At 41.7% G+C, this 23211-nt stretch overlaps 1 protein-coding gene across 3 annotated transcripts in view; it reads right to left on the bottom strand.

The window, feature by feature from the left end:
• Med13l (mediator complex subunit 13L) overlaps positions 1 to 23211 on the bottom strand; it is a 221437-nt gene that overhangs the window by 186473 nt on the left and 11753 nt on the right. The window lies entirely within an intron of this gene.

Below are 23211 nucleotides of genomic sequence, written 5' to 3'. Positions count from 1 at the left end.
CTTTCTTTTTTACCACTAAAAGCAAGCTCCCAAAGAAGCCCTTCTGGGTTTAGGGACAGGGATGTGGGAATAATTTCTATCAAGACGTCTACAAGTTCATCATATTAAATAACAAAATAAAACAAGCTGGTAATCATTATGTGCTGTTGAAACACTTTTCATTCACCTAACCATATACTATAAAGTACCCATATTTTAAAAACTATGTTCAATTACTACACCCTATTCAATTCAAAAGCTATACCTATTTTACACCCAAAAAAGGAACTACAGAGCTCACTCAGCAGCTAAGAGTACTGGTTGCTCTTGGAGAGGATGGAGGCTGGATTCCCAGCACCCATACAGTGGATCACAGTCCTCCTTTACCTCTGATCCCAGGACAGCCAGTGGCCTCTTCATATCTACCAGCATAGGACACACATACATGCAAGGCAAAACTCTCATACACATTAAAAAAAAAAAAAAAAAAAAGAACAACTTTAGGCCTTTAGTTCCAACACTCAGGAGGCAGAGGAAGGCAGATCTCTGTGAGTTCAGGGCCAGCCTGGTCTACAGAGTGAGTTTTTAGAGACAGCCAGGGCTACACAGAAAAACACTGTCTCGGGGGGAGGGGGGGAGGATGTTTACATATTTTAATGTAAAGAAATAAAACAAGATTTTAAAATAAGTGTTGCAGCATGGTGGTGCACACCTTTAATCCCAGCACTCAGGAAGCAGATATAGGTGGCGCTCCATGAGTTTGAGGCCAGGCTAGTCTATATACCAAGTTCCAGGACAACTAGAGCAATGTACAACAAAAAGCACAAGCTGACAGTTCTCAACACAAAAATCTGACTGAAATGATTTCTAAATCCACACTTGGAAGCATTTGAGATTCACATCTTCACATTAGGGATGGCAAGCCAGCGAAGTGTTCAACAGCCCCAAATCTAAGAATCTACACTCTGACACATCTGGTCCCAAGGCCTTGAAATAAGGGGCTCTCTGCAAGGAGAAGACATTCTTTCTTCCAAGGAATTTCCACTCCCCACCTCACTCCCCCACCTCAGCAGCTAGTTCAGGAGGTTCTCACCAGTGCAGCACAGCAGCTGAAAAGTCTCCTCAGAAAGCAGCTGCTAACAAAACTGACAAAGCTGCTCAGCAGCAGCTCCTGCATGTGACTCTGCGTGCAGCACAGACCCCTGCCTCCTTAGCAAGCCTCTGCTGCCGTCCGGTCTTTTGTTTTTTAGCCACATTTTAAAACTCAGAACTTTAAAACAAGCAAGCAGAGGCTGTTTGTGCTGCTGCACAACGCACGTCTCTCTACTCTCAGGTTTGCTGAAGCTTAGGTCTGATGAACCAAACATCAAAGATGCTTCAAAACAAAGGAGAGCTGGGCTCCTTACTCAAGTAGCTGCAGACTGGAACCAGGTACTCCAGCAAAGCTGACCACTGCAGTCCTTATCACACAGCCCATGGCTCCCCAGCCCTCCATGCCCTCCCCAACAGAGCAATCACTTTTATGGACAAATTCTTTTTCAAAACAAAAGCACGACAGGACAGTAAAGTAACCATCTGCAACACAACTGGGACTAACTCTGGGAGCTCAGACAGCGGACTGGCACCATGGTCATATCCAAGGGGGAATAAGCTCATTTCTTTATCCCAAAAAGCAGTGTAACTCCAAAAGAAAAGTCACAAAAACAATAACCAAACTAATAGTATCTGAAGCTCAGAAACCTACCTGTCCCATCCTTGTCTAGTTTTCTGTCCCTTTGTTTCTTCTAATAAATGAATATCTCTGTGCTTTAATCAGAAAGCCCGGCATTAATTTCTAAATGTCAAAAAAGGAGATGAAATAAAACCAGAGAAGCTCAAATCGGAGAAGATAAGGAAACCACTCACCATGTGAGCCAAGGACACTGTCCTATGCCTAAGGACCCTGGGAAGGGGAGGAGGGGAGAGGAGGAGAGCACCAAACCCACAGTATGAATCACTATGATGACAGCAACCATGAGTGCTAGAAAATTAGGGCACATTAGAGACTTGCACACCTGGCTGAGCCTGTCCCCAGAAAACCCACGCATGGTGACTCACTCCCTAGAGCACTTTCCCCTGTAGCACCCTTGCAGTTCAGCAGGCAAATAAATATCTGACTGATTCCGAATGGCTTTCTAGCCCTGGTTTCCTAGCCGGACACTTGCACTAACTTCCTGTGCCTCTGCTCTCAGTGGCAGAGGGAAGCTACTGTCACCTGCTGAGCTCTTTACAAAGCTGTCCAGGCTGCAGTGTGCTGTAAGTGCCACATAGCACTACCACAGGCTCTATAGCTAGTTCAGCCAAAGAACTGGGGAACTTCCGATTATTTCAAAACATTCAGTTCCTTTCTTTTAAAGCTAAAATTAAGAATTATGGCAGTCTTCTCGGAAAAGCCTTTAACACCTAAGATAAAGCCAACACTCAGAGGCTTGCTTTAAACCTTGAATCAGTGTCTAATAAGAGCAAAGTTGAAGTTCCCCAAACCCTTTGTCCCACCATAGACTCTCTGTCACTTCTCGGGAGCATGGAGTGCCCAGCTCTGCTCACCAAGCCCTGGCAGCGCTCCACCTCCTCTCTACCTCCTCTCAGCCCCAGAGAGATGGTGCAAAAAACAGCCTTAGAAGAAACCTCAGATAAAATTAAATAAACCTGGGGGCTTCCAACTGTTGAGAAAACTCTTTTTTAATCTTTAATTTAGTATTTATTTACTATACATGAATTTGACTTCAGGGAAGTCAAAGAACAATCTATGGAAGTCAGCTCTCCCCCTCAGCCACATGGGTCCTAGGCATTGAACTAGGTTCTCAGGCTCAGTGGCAAGCCTTTTTACCTGCTGAACCATCTCGCTGACCCCACTTTCCCCATTTCTGACAAATGCCTATCTCTAAGACTCAAATTTTCCTATCTACTGACTACAGTCTTGAATGAATGCTGAGCCTTGGTGCACAGTGCAGCTCTTCAGAGGCAGGAGAGGCCTGGGAACAGTACAGAAAATGTTCTCTTAGCATGTGTGGCCACAGGTTCAATCCCTCACTCACCTAAAAGAATTTTCTGAAGCAAACCTTTAAATATTTCTATACTCCAATTATCCTAAATATACATTTACATTAAAAAGAATAAACAAATGCGGAGTTATATATAAGTTCTAAAATCCAAAACCAAATGGACTGGGAATGTGAGTTCTTCCCACTTGTTCCAGCCTTCCAACCACAGAGCTAAAGAAGTTAAGACTCCTAACAGTTAAATAATTCATCTACAAACATAAACCTGGCAAATGACAGGTCCCAAACATAGGTGGGTTTAAACCACAACTGAATCTGAAACAAAAATTCTTTCCATTCTGTCATGTTCCTTCATAGGGCTACTGTTAAAAATGATCCCTGGAGGATTAGAAAATCATACAAAGAAACCGTCATAGGCTCAATTTAGCAATGACCAGAGCTCATGGCCATGGTCTCTTATTTAAGAAAGCCCATGGCTCATTCTGTAGTCTTCCTGGGGCAATAAAAACAAGTCATAAGAGTGGCCACACCATCTCAAGAATCAAGAGACTCAGACACTTACTGCAACAGGCATCTACACATCATCAGTGGAGGACAGTAATACATAATTCTTCTTGAAGGGTATGTATTTTTTTTTTTCAAAGAATCTTCCTTCAAGAGGGGATGGAGAAAAGTGTGTTCAGCAATGGCTGGCATCTGTTACCCAGGCAGTGAAGGTCTTCTGAAAGATGAACTGAACTGGTGGGGACTGCTGGCAAAGAGGGAAGTCCACTCTAGTCAGATCACGACAATGCTAAGAGGATTAAAACAGAATCAAGACAAACGTTCTTCCCTACACCATAGATGGGACTTACAGAGATGTTACACTGGTTCTTAGCCATCGTCCCTAGGTACAATGTGTACAAATAACTCCTGCTTTCACACTAAATGTTTGACTGCCAACATCAAACATCTGCACTTGGCCCCAGAGTGAAAACTAGATTCAGTGGTCCTAAACCCGAATAAAGCCTACAGGCGTTGGTAAGAATGAACTGAGGCTTAGAACCCCAGAGCAACACTATAGGAGATAAGAAATGCTGGTTGTGAGACTGCTTTCTCCACAAAGTGCCTCCATGATGTCAGGAAGCCTACTCCTGAGCCCAGGGTGCCTCAGCTTTAGGAGCTATAAAGTGCTACGGCTGACCTACATACTATAAATGAGCTCCTCTCCTGTCCCAAACTAATTACATCTCACTTGCGAAGGCAACTTGTAAATGATACAAACCTTTACCAGACATCTCAGAGACATCAGTGACAAAATTTCCACAAGATACTGAAATCTAAGGAACCTGCTGGGCTGAGGTGGAAGATGTAGCTCAGTGGTCCAGCACTTGCCTAGCATGTGCAAGGCTGTGGGAGAGGGACAACATTCATCTCTTGCTGCCAACATAAGTGCCCTAGAAAACCTCAAGTATGCCTTTACCCTCTCCCTACTGTGACAGAATTACTACTCTAGCAGATTAGGAAAATACAGTAAATATATTAACTCGCCTCACAGATCAAAGCCAGGAAAGAAAAACAAATGTCGCACATAATGGAAAGCTTTTGTTACAGCATAACTAATCGGCTCCAGGTAAGAATAGCAGAGTAAACACACACATCTGCTTCTGCTCTCTTTAAACCACACTAAGTATCAGTGAAGAAGTTGGTTTCTTTGGGCTGTTCTCTCCCTCTAACTGTGAAATCACAACAATAGGTAGAACAAGAAAGAGCATCTGTGTCTCAAAAACTATGAAGATAGTACTCAGGAAAGAAAGAGAAGTGGCCTGGACCAAAGAGGTGAGGGATGGTCAGTTAAAATAGCTTCTTACTAGGACATGACCTCATGAAGGGTAGAGAAAATTTTGTCAACAGTGAAAGGTTTCTGAATAAGCAATGTTCAAACACTAACTTTAAATCAACATTGTATGAGTCCAGAATCTTTCAGGCACCCTCACCATATGCTCACCTCTCATGGCTTCACCACAGCCTTTGTTCTGAATACAACATGGCATGCAACCAAGATACTGGAGACACCATTATGGCACACAACTTTAACCAACACTGCCTACAACACCTCAGCTCACACACACACAAAGCTTTCTCTCATAGACACATGATGATTGAAACAAATACTTTCAGAAACATCAGCCGGCATCAAATGAGCCTATCCCCCATTGGTTGGCTGTACAGGAATGCCCCCATAGACACATAGATTTGAATGTTTGACCACTAAGGAGTGGCACGATTAGGAGTGTAGCCTTGTTGGAGGAAGATGTTCACTGAGGGTGGGCTTTGAGGTTTCAAATGTTCAAAGCAGGCCCAGTGTCTCTAACTCTTCCTGCTGTCCACTGAACAGGATGTAGAACTCTTGGCTCCTCCAACACCATGATTGCCTGGATGCTGCCATCATTCCCGAAGTGATGATAATATAAGCTAAGCCTCTGAACATGTAAATCAGCCCCAATTAAATGTTTTCCTTTATAAGAGTTGCCATGGTCACAGCGTCCCTCCCCAGCAACAGAAACCCTAAAACACTCCCTATTACAATGAATTATAAGTTTTAATGTTTTGACTTTAAAACTTGTCCCTAAGTTTCTTTTGTTTTTGGTTTTGTTTTGTTTGTATTTCTAATTATGTATATGTGTGTCTGTGTGGGTATGAGCATGTGAGTGTAGGCACCCTCAATGGCCAGGTCAATCAGAACCCCTTGGGCCCTGAACTGGAATCAGAGGTCACTGTGGGCTGCCTGATATGGGTGCTAAGGAATGGAACTCTAGCCCTCTGAAAGAGCAGCACTCACTCTTCACAGCTGCGCCATCTGTCCAGCCCTGCTAATTTCAGTTTCATAAAGAATTGCTCAATCAAATTTTGGCTTGGGATTAAGGCTAGAATTCCCAACAATTTATGAAATGGTCATAAATATACTTCTGACATTTTGTACAACATATTTATGCAAAGTGGCATTCTTGGCATTGACAACTATAAAATGAAAATGTTTCAACTCTACCTCCTGCACTATCAAATGATTCAGCCACTTACTTCTTTGTGTAAAAAAGAAAAAAAAGTACAACCACAACATTAGTATGAAAATGTGCTCTCATTTTTAATAAATAGTAAAATTATAAGCATAACAAAGAATTAAAAGTAAATATGTTTTGGGATCTTTTGGTTTTGTTTTTGCTTGTTTTTTAAAGGTTTCTTACAGTTATCAGTAATTGTTTGGCTTACACACCTGTCTTACATATCTCTGTACCTGGGATCACAGAGAAGTTTCTCCAGCAAAATACAATTGGGAGGAGAAAAAATTTTTAAAACTTTTGGGTTAAGATACATAGAAATGCACTTAAAAAAGGGGGGGGGGCAGGCACAGTGGCATACTTGGGAGGCAGAGATAGGTGGATCTCTGAATTCACAGCCAGCCTAGTCTACAGAGTGGGTTCCAGGACAGCCAGAGCAACAAAGCAAGGCCCTAGAATGTCTAGAAAAAAAATTAAAAAAAAAAAAAAAAAGGAAGGAAAGAAGCATACAAAGAAGGAGAGATAATTATCGTCTCCAATTGACACATAAAAGGAAAAAGCAACCAGAACTTAGCAAATAGTTCAGACATCTATTAGAATGAACAAAATGTTAACCCTGAATCTAAGTTAACGCAAATTACTATGTAACTATGTTGGTGAAATAGACATGAGAGTAGCATGTCTCTCAGTGAACTGTAGAAAGTTAAATCATGAAAGATTACTTAGTATTTAATAATAATAAGGAATTAAGAGAAAAGAATCTGTCTAGAGGAAGTAAGAATGGGCCAGGAGCTGGGATGCAAGTCTTAAACCGCCTACAACTATCTGCTGACCAAGACCCCCCCAGTGAGCTGTATCCCAACTGCTATTTACTCTGCACTTGGAGGCAGGCCCTTACTAAGCTGCTCAGGCTGGCCTTGAGCCATTCTGCAGCTCACACAGCATAGAATTTTCAGTCCTCCTCCCTCACTCTCCAGCACATCCGCACCCAATCTGATCTTCATGTGAAAACTTAACTCTGCTTGAAAACATGGAAAATAGCACTTAAACAAAAATAATCAAAATGTAATAATAAAATAACTCATGCAAAGTTACTCATAAACATCTTACAAAGTTATTCTACACAAATCCCTAAACTTCAGAATAATTTAGTGTCCCATAAATGGTAATGTAAAAGCCAAAAATGTACTACTTTGTTACTACTAATTTATTACTGTTTTAAGATTATTTATTTGTAAGAGTATTTTGCCCCCATGTATGTCTGTGCACCACTTGCATGCCCACTACCTTCAGAGGCCACAAGATACCAGATCCCTGAACTAGAGTTACATGCACTGTTATGAGTAATGTGAGCCACGGAAGTGCTGGGACCTGAGCAAATCCCAAGTCCTCTGCAGGAGCTGTGAGTGCTTTTGACTACTGAGCCATCTCTCCAGCCCTTTTTTAAGACAAGGTTCCCTTCTGTAGCCCAGGCTGACCTGGACTCACTATGCAGCTAAAGGAGATCTCTGCAGACTCCCTGCCTCAGCTCTAGAATGTGGAGTTTAAAGGCATAAGCCACCACTCCTGGCTCCAAAGGTTGATTATTCATTATGTTACTCTGTCAATTTCCTCTTCCATTTTAGCCTACTGAAAACCCAGCCAGGCAAACAGACTTCTAGCTACATCTCCCTCCCTTGTGGCTCAGCACTAACTGCTGGCCAAATCTACTGAGGCCAAGGATGCTCTACAGAGTGTCTGGTGACAGGCCTATCTGAGGCTATTTCCATGGTTATTTCCATGTCCTGAGAAATACAATGTAATACTATCACTGCACACAATGGAGAACTCAGTATTAAAAAAGGTGACATTCTTAGCTTTTATTTTTGAGTGTTTTTGCCTGCATGTATGTTTGTGCATCATGTATACACCTAGTACCTGCGGGGGCCAGAAGAGGGCACTGCATTCCCTAAAACTGGAGTTAGAGATGGGTGTGAATCACCATGTGGGTGCTAGGAATCAAAAAAGTCCTCTTAACCACTGAGCCATCTCTTCAGCTTGAAAAAGTGATTTCTAACATACACATTTACTGATTCAAAACTTCTCTCTTCATTACAGTTTTGTTTTAATTCCTTAGCTTACCAATACTAATTCAAAATGAAAGATAGGACTGACAAAGTGGCCACGCAGGTAAAGGTGCCTGTCACCAATGATAACCCAAGTTTGACCCCAGAATCAACACATGGAAGGAGAAAACTGACTCCAACAAGTTGTCCCCTGACCTCTACACATGAAGGTATGAAGGCACATATACGCACACACAGGCACATGCAAATAAATTAAGATGTTAAATTTTTAAGACAAAAATGAGTTATGAACTTAGTATAGATAAGCTCCTAAACCTAAGAACCATTTAGTGTCTATACCTTGTGTTGAAATGTCAAAAGGCTACTTCGTCTGGTTTGGCTTATGTATGTGTGACCAGCATGCATACAGGTTTGTGTGGGCGTATGCACATATGTTTAGAGGCCAGAGATAAGCCTCAGGTGTCGCCCACCTTTTTCCTCCAACACCTGACATAGTACCAGTTAGGCAAGGCTGGTCTGCCTCCCAGCTCTGGGATTACAAATCTGTATCATGCCCAGACTTTTGATGTGAGTTACTGGGCTGACACTAAGGTTTCTTATGCTTGCAAAGCCAACATTTTACCAGCAGAACCATGAAGCAAGGCTACTCAAAGCAGCATAAGTGAGTGAAGGGGGTTCCGAAGTTTTGCTTGTCAATAAAAGTTTTGACACAGTTAAATTTTATGATTTCATTTCTAGTTATGTATGTGTATCTATGCACACTGAGCACGATGCTCACAGAGGCCAGAAGAGGGCATTAGCTCCATGGAACTGGAGTCATAGGCAGTCCTGGGCTGCCCAAGGAAGATGTTAGGGACTAAACTCAGGTTTGGGGAAAAGCAATGTATCTTCTTAAACACTGAGCCACCTCTCTAGCCCAAACAATTTTTTTTTTTTTAATAACTGAAAGCTTCCTTTTAAAAAATGTTTGAGATAATTACTTTTGGGTACAGGCTCTTACTGAATAGCCATAGCTGCCCTAGAATTCACTGTGTAAACTAGGCTGGCCTCCAACTCAGAGATCTGCCTGCCTCTGCCTTCTGAGTGCTAGGATTAAATATGTGTACCACCTAGGCTAGCGTTTTAAATTATGTTAACAAAATGTAATGTCTAGGTTCTACACAACAGTTCCAGCTTACCAGACACTACTCTTTAGCTTCTAACTCCTACTGCCACACTGAAAAAAATATAGCAAAAAAGGAATAAGCTGACAGGCAAAAGACTATGTTAGTAAGGAAATATAAACACTCTATTGCTAGAGGCTGCCTGGCTTCATGAACAATCCTCTCAAGCAGATTAGGACAGCAGCAAAGATTCAGCAAAGAATAAATCACAATGTTAAGAAGGGGTTGAGTGAACTTGACAAGTAGCTGAGGTTCCAAAGAAAGGTGAACTAGTCTGTTCACCACAACTGGCAAACAATGGCCTGCACAGCTGACTGCTATTTTTGTAAATAAAGCTTTATTAGCACACAGCTATACTCATATATTCATATATTGCTGGTGGCCACTTTCACACTAGCTAGTGCTGTCATTTAGACCAGATGGACTACAAGCTGAAATAATTACTCTATACTAACCTTTGAACTAGGATGACATCGACAAAGAAATGAAACATTTAAAATATAGATGAGGCTAAGAATGGCTTAGGAGCTAAGGGCACTGGCTGCTTTTGCAAAGGAAACAGGTTCCGCTGCCATCATCAACATGGCAGCACAAAACTGTCTGTAGCAACAGTTCTAAGTAGATGCCGTCTCCTCTTCCAGCTCCCAGGCCACGGTACGCATATGTTGCACAGGCGCACAGGCAGGCAAAACACCCCACACTAATTATTAACTAATTAGTTTATAAATACTTGGTCCTCTTCGTGGGTGGCATTAGCGCAAAAGATTAAGTGATTAATTAATTACATTTAAAGTAAGGTTCCCCTGTATTGTTCCCCTACCGTAAGTGAGCAGAAAAGCTAGGCAAAAAAGACAAAATTTTCATATTGACTTTGGCCAATAAGCAGTACAAAGCTAGGCTTCCTAAGAGAAGGCAAACAATGAGGAAGGCTTTCTAGAAGTTGATGGCCCTTGGATCTGAAGTAGATACCATAAAGAAAACAGTTATGTAGGAAATTCATGCTATAGGGTTCTCTAGAAACTTCCTAAGAACTGAGCTGTGTACTAAGGAGAGACAATACGGTCAAAGACTAACTAGAGAGATCACTCTGGACTGCAAAAGTTAACCATGGTGCACACTGAGTGGATTCCCCCAAGGGCAGTATCCATAAGGAAGAAGCTAGTCCCAGCATAAGACTACACTAATGCTACCCTTGTATGCATACCTCAGAAAACAGAAAGTCAGCTACCTTAATTGCCAGCAGCTTAACCACCACCAACACAGATGTAATCACCAAGGGACAGCACAGACTCACAGCAGCCCAAGATTCACAGTGGGCAGCAGTCAGAGGGAAGGAGGGAGAGAGAGGGAAGGAGGGCGGGAGCCAGGCATTACTAAAAATCAATGAACAGAGCCAAAGATGAAAATAATAATGTATAAAGCAGATAGCACTTTAAAAACAGCTAGTATAAAAACGGGCAAGAACTTTAAGAAAAGCACAACCATACACAACAGAAAACAATGTCTGAACGTCAGAAACACAAAGTCTGAAATGAGAGACTCACAGAGTATGCGTACTCACAGATGGTTGGGGGAGGGGCTAGAACATAAATATAGTGTAGTGTGGGATACCTGTCAAGATGCAGAAGGGCCTCGGTTCAAACCCTGTCTGTAAACTGCAGTGGAGGCACTGACAGGAAGGAAGAGTCCTGAAAGCAAGAGACACTACTACCTAAGCCTAAACGCTCTCTACACACCTGTAAAGCTAAGGAGCAAAGCTGAAGAACGGTAGCCAGCAGTCTAACACACCACAGGATCACAGAGTGCGGGGCAGTGGGCACTGCGCAAAGACTGCGCAACAGCAGCTGAGTCATCTACAAATTTCATGAAAACAAACCTCTAATGCAAGGAGGTCAGTGAACCATGAACCACATAAACACAGAAAAAACACATCAAAATCAAATTTTTGAAAACAATGATAAATGAAAAATTTATGGAGTTCTCCAAGAAACATAGTACATAGGAGAAAACAGAAATAATATTAAATGCAGACTGATGAGAAGACATGCAAGCCGGATGCTAGGATATGGCTCAGCTATGAGAGCATTTAGACTGGATTCCATCCCCAGCAGAAAGGGGTAAGGAAAAATGAAAACCAGAAAACGTTAGAAAGACACATTAAAAGAGAAAAAAAGATCATCCAAACCTGCAGGTCTGTAACTGTAGACTGAGGGGGAAATGTATGCATGCCTCTCTGGCCTCCTTGGACACCTGTACTCACATGCACATACCCCTCACAGATGTGTACACACACACACACACACACACACACACACACACACACACACAGTTAAAAAATAAAATAAAACATTTTAATGGAGGTAAAATAGAGTAATTAGTGAATGAAAGGAATTTAAAATGCCTAGAATAGACATGCGTTTTGAAAGTTCTTCAGGTGGGGGAAAAATACCAGATAAAAACATTCAGCGCCAGAGAAAGAAAGATACATAAACACATAAGCTTAAAAAACAACAAAATGATAGAAAAAATTCATTGTAAGAGAGCTTTAGTTCCTTAAATGACATTAAAGCTGACTCTAAGAGTGACCATTACTGGAGTAAAGAAGGACATTTTTGCAGTAATAAAAACATCAGTTCCCATCAGGAGTGGTGGCACACACCCATACGCCCAAAACTAGGTAGGAAAGGCAGGAGAAGCCCCTGTCTGAAGTCATTGGGGCCATAGGGTGGGATTAAAGCCAAGCCTGATCTACCTAGAGCCCTTGTCTCTAAACAGCAAAGTTACTTCTTCAAGAAGAAACAAAAACCTCAAGTGAGCCAGCACTAACAGAGCTTCAAGACAAGAAGCAGAAGGCTGAGAGAGAGAAGTGCCCATGGCAGGAGCCTTTAAGAATGATCAGGAGATAAAAGGAAAGTCACTGCAAGGAGAGTGCTGTTAACCAGCACAGCTGCTCTGACATTTATAACACATCTCCCCAACAGCAGCAGGGCACACTAGTGTTCAAATGACAGAGAACACTCACCCAGAAGACCCATATGCTGAGCCAAATACACATAGTATGCTGTTGTGAATTAAAAACTCTAAACAAAATTAAATTAGAAATTAACAACAACAACAAAATCTGGAATGTTTCTACTGCCTGTAAAATCTGGAGTTTAAAGTTCTAAATAACACATGGGGCAAAGAACAGGGTACTTTGAGCTGATGACTGGATTCTAATACATCAAAATGTGTAAGATATAATTAAAGAGTATTCAGCGAGAACTCTAGCTTTAAGTACTTACACTACAAAGGCACAGAGAGAATCCTGATTCTAAGCTTCTAAACTAGAACTTCAAGGGGAAGTGTTGAGCAAAGTAAACAAAAGAAAATAATGTTGAGGAACTGAAAGGGGAGGAGAGATGGGGTTACAGCCAGGATGTATTGAGAATAAAAATTAATTCATTAATTGAAAAATAAATTACATTCAATAAAAAATGAGTACAAAGCAAGTAATAATAATAATGTTGAAAGGTAAGAAACATAACAAGAAAATCATCAAGACCAAAAGCTGGTTTGTTAAAAAGATTCAACCTGACACATTTTCTCTACACAAAGTCTTGAGCATAAAAAGACAAGTCCCTGTACAGAAGTGACGATGCAGCGCTGAACACCTCAAATACTGAAAAGGCACACTGGCTGCAGGCAACTTTTGGGTCAAGTAAGACGGCCAGTTAACTTGAAAAAAACAATCGTACACACACCTGAAAAGAACAGAATTCATAATTTCAAGCTTTTCCACAGGAGCCAGAGAGATTGCACAGTAGATGAAGGCGCTGGCTGCCAACCATGGCAGCCAAAGTTTGATCCTGGGACAAATTTGGGGGAAGGAAAAGAAAAACTTTCACAATTTGTGCTCCAGCTGCCACACATGCACCATGGTACACACATGGGCCTCCTACACATACACACACTTATAGACACACAAATAAATATTTATAAAATTAATAAGTAAACTTTTCTGTTAAAAAAAAATGAAACAAGTACTTCAAACATGTGGCGAACAAACACAGAAAACAGCCAGGTGTGGCGGTGCGCACCTTTAATGGGAGCATTTGGGACACAGCCATCCGGGACAGCAATAGAGTGAGGCCCTTTATCAAAATAAAGAAAGCAGGCTATCCACTGACACTCTTAGACTGATATTCCTGCGGCACCAGGGCCATAAAACCTTCACACTTTCTGCTTGAACCAATAAAGTCTGAACCCTAAGGGGAAAAAAAAAAACAAACTTCACAAGAAATCCACACAGGCATGAATATAAAAAACATAGGATACTAGCATATCAAAGATATCACAAAAACAATAGCAATATACCTTGAACCTAAATTTATCTGTGAATTAAAGTCTGTAGAACATTTAAAGCCCATCAACAGAACCATACCTATAACTATTTCAACAGATGTGTGTGCACGCACTTGCTAAATAAACAGCTCAAGAAGAAAACTGAACTCTATCTAGGGACCCAAGAAAAAAGCACTTTCTGCTCTTGTACAGGGTGGGAGCTCTGCTCCCTGCACCCACACCAGATCGCTCACAGCACCTATAACTCCAGCTCTATGAACTCTGATGTCTTCATCTGGCCTCCAGAGACACCAGCACACATGTGAACATAACCACTCAGAGACACATAAAAATGAATAAATCTTATCAGTGGCAGTGGTGGCCTACACTTTTAATCCCAGCACTCAGGAGGCAGAGGCAGGCGGATCTCTATGAGTACAAGACCAGAATCATCTACAGAGCAAGTTCCAGGAGAGCCAAGGCTATGTATGGAGACCCTGTCTCAAAAAAAAAACAAAAATTAAATTAAATAAATCTCAAAGGAAAAAAGAGGGGCTAATTTAATTGAGGAAATATTAAAAAATCTAGAGTGAACATAACAGTGACATAGGACTTTGTGCCTAAAAACCAAGAGCCTATACTCTCAATACTTTTCAAAACTGTACTACAGGTTCCAATCAGTACAAAAAAACAAGAACAAGAAAGAAAATACAGCTTGAAAAAGATTTGAAATGAACTTATCAACAGATAAGTAATATGAATTTACAAAAACCTAAGACCTTTACGAAAGAGTTACAACACATTACAGAGTTTAGCAGAGTCAGTACACACAACAACAAATGGGTTTCTAAATATGAGCAATAAATAAGAAGAAAGATTTTAAACATTTCTTTTAAAATAGCACTGAAAAGCATACACAACTTAAGGACAATTTTAAATATACGTTTCAGAGCTACCCACACAAACTACCAAACAATGCTGAAAAGTTAAAGCTGTAAAGCCAGACGAGGTAGCGCCCACCCACAACCCCACATATCCCAGCAGTAGTGGCAGGGGCAGAGAGAGCACTGCAAGTACCAGGCCACCCTGGGCTACTCAGGAGACCATACTACAAAACGTATATTCAACCTGGAGGTAGGGAGGGTGTTAAAAGAAAAGCGAAGCGTGCTTAACTCCAGGCTGAGTTGGATCCCCAGCGACTCACAGACACACAGACACACACACACACACACACACACACACACACACACAAAACCATATTCTTGAAGTCTCAATTACTATCAATACAATCTTACCAATTTGACTTATATAGTCTATATAATCCCAATCAAATCTACACAGGACTTTCACAAATTAACAGATTGATTTTAAGGCATACTAAATGGCTAAACTGTAGCTTAATAGTAGTGCTTACCTAACACATAAGGCCCAGGGTTCAATCCCAAGCATCAATTAAAAAAATTAATTAAATAAAAGTCTATATTGAGGCCAGGAATGGAAGCACATGCCTTTAATCCCAGCACTCAGGAGTCGGAGGCAGGCAGATCTCTGTGAGTTTGAAGCCAGCCGGGTCTACCTAGTGAGTTCCAAGACAGTTTGGGCTATCTATGTAGATATGTAGAGATGTGCCTCAAAACAATAATTAAAAAAAAAAAAAAAAGTCAACCTAAATTGAAAGGCAAACTATACAGAAGAGCCAAAACATTTTTTTCATTTCACAGCAATAAGGAAATGCAATAAGCCAATTGTCCACCAAAAGATGAACAGAGAGTGAAACAGTGGCACAGACCCAATGAAACAGAATATTTTTTATTTTATTATTTTATCTGTAAAGGTGTTTTGCCTGCATGCATGACTGTGCATCATCTGCATGCCTGGTGCCCACGTGGACCAGAAGAGGGAATCAGATCCCCTAGGACTGGAGTTACAGATGGTTGTGAGCTGCCATGTGAGTGCCACGAACTGAACCCAATGTTGTGAGCAGCCAATGTTCTTAACCACTGAATAACCTCTCCAGGTCCCACAATGGGATTTTATTCAACTCTACAGAAAAATGAAATTTGTAGAAAAATGGAAGGAACAAGAATTCACTACATCAGCCGGTGGTTGTGGCAGCACATGACTTTAATCCCAGCACTCAAAGAGGAAGAGGCAGGCAGATCATTTTGAGTTTGAGGCCAGCCTGGTCTACAGAGTGAGTCCAGGCCAACCCAGGCTACATAGAGAAACCCTATCTTGAAAAAAAGAATCATATCAAACAAGGTAGCCCAAGCTCTGCAATACAACACTGCGTGTTCTCTCTTATGTAGTCTGTAAACTCTCAATATCCCACTGGAAATAAACGTAGACAAAGGCCACAAACTAGAAAGGGGTCTGGGAGACTAGAAAGGGATGGGAAGTTCAAAGGAGGGAGTAGGAAATAAAAAAGAACCAAGCGGAAGAGAGACCACTAAGGATAAAAGGGGCTAGCAGGCCAACAGGCAGGGATAAGGGAAAGGGATGGATCAAAAGGAAATTCATATGAAAATGCCATCTAATTTTATAAAATAAATTATTAGAAGAAAAAAATGTTGACTACAAAAGCTGGCGCATTTACCCTGATTCTAAGACACACTGCAAAACCCCAGGAATGAGCACCGTAGGAAGAAGTTCAATACACAGTAGAGAAAAGAGCACAACAGTGTCAACGGCTGACCAGGACACGCAAACACTCTCTCACATGCACAAATGCTGCAAATGCTCAGTGTCAGACAGCAGGGGACGGGAGGGGACGGGGGAGAGATCTACAAGGAGGAGAGATGAAGGAATAAAACATACTTCGTTAAAAAAAAAAAAAAAGCATAATGCTCTCGATACCTGATGCTATTTAAAAGAGTTTTTAAAGGTCTTCAAGGCTCAAGTACAGTCCCAGCATTCAGAAGGGAGGCAAGAGAGATGAGACCCATCTGGGCACAGTGTTCTAGGTCAGCCTGCACCACAGAGCAAAAACTGGCTCAGAACAAGAGCCTCTACCACACGATGCTGAGACAATCAGATCCACACGGGAACAGTAAGGTACAGAGAAGCTTCAGTCCCTCCCTCACACTCTGTGAGTGAAGCACGAGGTTCACTGGGTGACCAGTCTACATACACTAATTAATCATTTTTACAATTCTTTACTCCTCTGTGGTAACAAGGATTTCTTAAAGAGAGCAAAAAGAGTCTAAATTATAAAACAAAACAATAAATCAATTCAAAATTTGAGATTTGATCTTCAAAGAACACAGTTGAAAAATAAAAAGGCAAAACAGAGTTAGGAGGAAATACGTGCAATGTTCACAATGAGCACAGACAGGATATAGCTCAGGAATCCGTACAACTCCAGAAAACAACTTCATTTTTAAACTGGGGGATGGGGAGGGGGCAGAATTGCCAATAAGCAAATCACAACAGATATGTAAATGACAAAATACTCTGACAAAAAGACATTATATTTCATGAATTCTTAGTGAGTGGCAAATTAAAATCAGTTACTAGTGCCATCTTCCAAGGAGGCTACTTTTTAATATTATCACTCTGTGGTGGGGGGGTGGCACGCATGTGTATAAAGGACGACTTTGTGGAGTCGGCTACATCCTTCCACCTTCTTGTGGAATCCAGGAGTTGAACTCATGTGATCAGGCTTGCAGAGCAAGCCACTTTGTCCCCCTGAGGCATGTTGCTGGTCCAGTGAGCTAACTGAACTATATGATGGAAGCATGCAGATCAACTACAGGACATGTACAACTGGTGAGCTAGCAACTAATTAGCATTTTAAGTTTGAAAGTCCATTACCAAATGAAACTTCTACCTATTTACAGAAAGAAAACCACTAAAATTAGTACATTAATTTCACAGCCCTCAGTAAATGAATGTGTGTACTACAAACTGTGGTATCCATTCCAGGAACTGTTCCCCAAAACAAGAAATGGTGTGTTTAACCAAGAGTATGAAAACAAAGACTATATATTATTCCAGTTTCAAAAAAAAAAAAAAATCCAAAAAGGGCAAAATAACTATGCTGTGACAAAAGACGTGTGGTCTGAGGGTGGGAGGAGCTGGCAGGAGACCTGACTGCGAGGGAACTCAGAAGCCTTCTGCAGCAAAAAAGGCCCTCTCATCTCATAGAATGTACTCTTCACACACACAATGTGCTGTTCTGCGGGTGTACATGTCAAAATCCACGAAAGTACGACACTTAAAATGGGTGTACTTCCTGTATAAAAACTCCATCTCAATAAACACATTCAAAAGTTTATGTGCTTGCAGAGCAATTCAAGTAGACAATCTCAAAGACTGTGTGCCTCTCCAAGGTGACTGTGAGCCTGGTCATTATTTCTAAGTCTGACCACAGGTCAGCACTTGTTTCCCTTTGTAACAAGGGAAGAAGACAGCACTTGGGAAGAAGACAGGGATGACCATGAGCTTAGGGCCAGCCTGACAGTAAAGACATTTTTGTTGTTGTTGTTTTGTTTTTCTAATCCAGTACTGGGTGTTACATCTTCCCTTGAGACAGGGTCTCCCTATGTACAGGGGTATTCAAGGGAGGCCACATCTAGCAACAATCTCTTTTATTAAACTTCGCTCAAAGAGAATTCTTGAGAAATGTGGGGACTCAGCTTGCAGTGTGGTTCCTCAGCGATGCTTCACTCTCAACAGCAGCAGCATCCTGGGGAGCAGGCTGGTTCCCACACAGGAACTGGTCACTCCTCCATAGGCCTGTCTACACTGCTCAGTGCACAGTGCACAGGCAAGGACCCTTGCTCAGAAGTTTTCAAGAGGAACTTCCTTGACACAGATCTACCATGCAGAACCCAGTCTGAACCACATCTTGGACCTTATACAACCAGTGACAGTCAAAGGACAATAGAGTGGTAAAACTGAAAACACTTCTAAATGTCTGCCTCCAGGGTATTGCTTATAAAAAAAAAAAAAAAAAAAATGAGTTCTGGTCATTTTAGGCTATTCCTATATCTTTACATAAGCACATGAGTGGGCTGCTAAAATAAATCACTTCTCATAGGAGGACCTGAGTGACGGGTTCTTTATTGTAGAAACTAAAACATTGTCAGTGAGATGCTTCCAGACTATACAGTCACACAGTATTTTACCTTCCTCACCAGGAATCAAAACAATTAGCTATCCTAATTTTCCCCTTTCTAGATGATTCTGTTCAGAGTAAAAGTCTAAGAAGAAAAACTATCTTGTGTCTGTAGGAAGCAATCTCAAGCTGCATTATTACTCCATTAATCTCTGATGAAACTTTAAAAAAACGTAAACTGTATTATCACTCCATTAATCTCAGGCAAATCTATATGCCCCAATGATTCCTACCATCATGCTTGCACTGAATTATGTAGACTACGCTGTTAATTTTTAAGGACTCAGCAAAGAAAGTGACCAGTATAAGACTGGACTAGCTGGAAGACATACCAGAAGCCCTGGAGTACTGGGACCAGACGTCACAATGCTCAGACCTGCTGTGCGGCTTCCAACACTTGAGGTTCTTGCCCAGGTTTTCTCCACTGAGAAAGTGATGGGATGAGCAGAATGTGCACTGTAGCCTCAGGCCACGCAGCTTCTGTTCAGAACAGCTCAAGCCAGGGAGAATGCACAGTATGTGAGGGTAGCCTTGGAATGCGGGGCAGAAACTTGGGAAAGAAAAGGGCCTTTGTGGAGATTAAACACTTTGAAAAGAGAACTAAAAAAAAATAATAATAATAATCTATATAGCCACATATTTACAAAGTGTTCAAAATCTCACTGGAAATCAAATATTCAAAACTTAAAATATTGAAATATGTTTGCTCAAAGAAGCAAAACATAAATTGAGCAACTTCCAGAATAGGTAAGAATAGAAAAGTGGGAATTCTGTACTGTCTGTAGAAATGTAAACTGATATGTTCTTAAAGAACTCGTGGTTGTATCTATCATAATCTAGTGTTTAACCATTATTGCAGAAAATAATGAAAGTGTCTTGATGTTGCTCATAATTGGTGGTTAAGCAAACAACAGTACATCATCTTAGGAGAAAGGATGTTATTGTTAACAAAAATAACAGAAAAGGAAAAAGGAAAAAGTATGTCTAAATTTATACTCTCTCTCTTTCTCTCTCTCTCTCTCATACACACCACAGCAGAAAAGCATGTTACAGGAAAAGGTGACCATCGACCCCCCCCCTCTAATTTTTAAAGCTCCAAATCACCCACCGTGAGGGAGCGCACAGACACTGGCACGGGTAGACTCACAGCTGCGGAAAACACACTGTGACTCTATCTACAAACACATGGACTGCCACAGTGCAGACGTGTGGAGACATCCTAGGACTCAGGGTCACAGCCACTCTGAGGGGAGTAGGAAGAGAAGGCAGGACAGGGCTGAGGTGGTCATGCTGAAAGTGAGCTGCTGGCTGCATGTTCTAGCTCATGTGTGATTTATGTGTACTATTTTAGAAATTTAGTAAGACAATCTGTGTGCGCGGACATACAGAGTCGCACGTTAAGAACTGGAGGAACCTGGAATAAGACAAATTAAACTCCTGGTTGATGTCCTCCTCAGGGAGAGGAGGGCCTTTCTGGTTTATGTTACACACTTCCACACTGCTTGAATCTGAGAATAATTAAGTGATATTTTATTTAATTTATAAAAGAAATTACTTTTCCATTAAAATTATAATTAAGAAAATTGTAACCACATGGAAAATGTTGGTGAATACAGCTAAATAAAGAATGCTGTGTGCACTGTGGCTACAGTGCAGCAGAAATGCACACTTCACAAGAACACAGTGCTGGGGGAAGCCTCAGCTAATGGGGGAACTCAGATGTACACCATTTTCATAGTTTCAGTTTCCTGGAAGTTTTATTTCATGAAAATCTTTTGTGTTTCATTAGTAGTACCTCACTTCCAAAGAAATTAAAGAGATGTGACAACTGCAGGAGAGCCAACTCTAGCTTCAGAGTAGCCAAGGGAGTATCTGCCCACCTGGGAAGGCTGAATGAATTCACAGCCAGTCGACAACGGATAGTACATGCTGTGCCAGTAAGTGCACTCGAAACCACTGGAGAGGCCCCACCACACCATGAGATGCCATCAAAAGCTCTTGAAGTGCATATGTACATTTTAGTGCTTAACTGAGACACGGAGCTGCCAAGTCACAGCACGGTGGTAGCACAGAAGGCTCCAGAGCACAGGGAGGCCAGGAGTGTGCTGAAAAGGAAGGTAGGGGCTGACTGGCAAGAAGGTGGGGAAGGAGGGTCAGAGGAGGAAGAGAAACTCACAAACATGTGAGGCAAAACTGACATGCAAAATGACACTCCAAATAACCATACAAAACTTATACAGTCAGAAAGCTACGTGCTGAGCTAAGAGACAAAGACAAGGGTGCTAGGAGTGCAGGTCTAAAAGAGTCAGAACTCAGAACAGGTGCACGCATATACACAGTGCTTGCAATCTTCGCCAACATGCCCTTCTCCTTTACCTAATGGGGCCTCAACGTGCACCCCTCCACAAAGGTATAAGAGAATGCAGGGCAGTCTCTGTCATCCTCCCACCAAAACTACCATGGTCCTTAAGTGAATAGGAAGCCAGTATAGACAAACCTCGTAAGAAACATCCCAGTGGGCTGTGGAGGAGCACACCTTTAATCCCAGCACTCTGGAGGTAGAGACAGTCTGTGAGCTGGAGGGCAGCCTCGTCTACAAAGTGAGTTCCAGGACAGCCAGAGCTACAAAGTGAAACCCTGTCTTGAAAAGGGGGAAGGGGGCATCCCTTAGCTTCTGCACAGTAGAAAAATGGACCTGCTTTCCCCAGCTTATCCAATTCACAGCTGGACTGGATGCCCCCACAGAGCCAGGACCATTGCTGTAAGTGTGCCTACCCCCTACTTCCTTTCTTCCTGTCAGGACTACTCTCTGTGCCCATTTCTGATAACTGAATTTCCTGAGCTCTTCCTCTGCCAAAACAGTCTGACTCACACCTTCAGACACAACTACCACCGCCCTGCGTGCCCAAGGCCCAGCTCACCCACTCCACCTGCCGTCTAGCACTCTCCTTCGCTCTTACCTTCCCTTCTGACTTTTCCCTCGCCTCATAAATCTTACTGTTTCTGGGACCCGGCAGCTCATAAACACTGATGTTGCACACACTCACTATCCCTGCGTCAAGGGTTGTTTCAGTTCTATGAGGCTTGGGAAAGCGGGATCTGAAAATGCTTCCTACATCTGTTCTCAAAGCATCCCTCTACAGAAGCTCGCAGATGCTGTCAGCCACTGGTCCTCGCTTTGCATACACAAGAATGCAAATGGCATAAAACCACAATCTGTTTACCATTTGACCTCTATAAAATTGCTCACCTCATCCTGTCACTTCTACCTTCAAAAATATTACTTAAATCCATTCCCTTTTCTTCATTCCTGCTGGCCCTGCATTTTTCTCACACCTAGAATCCTCTTAAGAGTTGTCCCAAGGCTGAGGATATAGTTCTGTAAGAAAGTGCTTATGAAGCATGTGTGATGTCCCAGGTTTAATGCCGCCTTCCACCACCACCACCACCACTGCCGCCGCCGCCGCCGCCGCCATAAAAAAAGAGCCCTTTCCCCTTCTTTTATTTCTCTTTTATTACAACCTATATGAGCTTTCTCTTTAAAACACATGCTGCTATGTCTCTAAAACCCTTCAGACTTCCTCCTAAACACAGCTTATACTTCAGCTCCTCCCTGTAATCCAACCCTCATCTCTTAGTCCTGTCTGCCCTCAAATCAAAAGCAGATATTAAATAAAGATAAGTAAACTACTTCCAATGCTGTTGTAGAGGTATACATTTTATACATGTGTGTAACTGACAAATTCACTCGCCAAAACCATACAGTATTAACACCAAGCTCCAACTCTTATAAACAGATGAATAAAACTGTATCACAGAACACTGGCCCTCAACTAGGCTGCTTCAAACACTTCTATACCCAGTGCCAATATTAAAATCTAAGGCATTTTTAAAATAGACATTAACATGTATCATTCAGTTTCCAACAAGTTTCCGGAAATTGTCAAGTCAGCTCTTTTGGATCTTAACAATGCAGATCTACCTTGTAAGAAAGTCTGCCAACACAATGTAGTTGTGGTATATCCTAGTGAGTCCATGAGGGCTGGAATGGAGCTCATCACATAAGTACCACCATAAGCCATTTGTCCTCATAATGTCATTAGAAAAGTCTCCCAATACAAAAAAAAAACAAAAAAACAAAAAACACTTCAAATCAAATTCATGAAATAAAAAGTCATTTTATTAGCTTTCACAGTCCAAAGCATGGGTGCTTATGACAAGTCTCTACAATGTAACTAAATATTAATGGAGCCTACAGACAGATCCAAAAACAGTACCATCTGTCAGGGCGGCAAAGCCAGGTTTCACCATCAGAGCACCAACTCCAACAAAATAGATTTTAAATAAGTATCTCAGGTAATTTGTACACAACTAGTGAACTGAGTCCCTCTCTCCCTCCGTCCCTATCTCTGTCTCTCTCTCTTCTCTTTCTCTCGTGTGTGTGTGTGTGTGTGTGTGTGTGTGTGTGTGTGTGTGTGTGTG

This window comes from Psammomys obesus, unplaced genomic scaffold, assembly GCF_907164565.1.
Source record: "Psammomys obesus unplaced genomic scaffold, mPsaObe1.curated_primary_1811, whole genome shotgun sequence".
Lineage (NCBI taxonomy): Eukaryota > Metazoa > Chordata > Mammalia > Rodentia > Muridae > Psammomys > Psammomys obesus.
The sequence above is the reverse complement of the archived record's forward strand: the minus strand, read 5'-3'. Positions and strand labels throughout refer to the sequence as shown.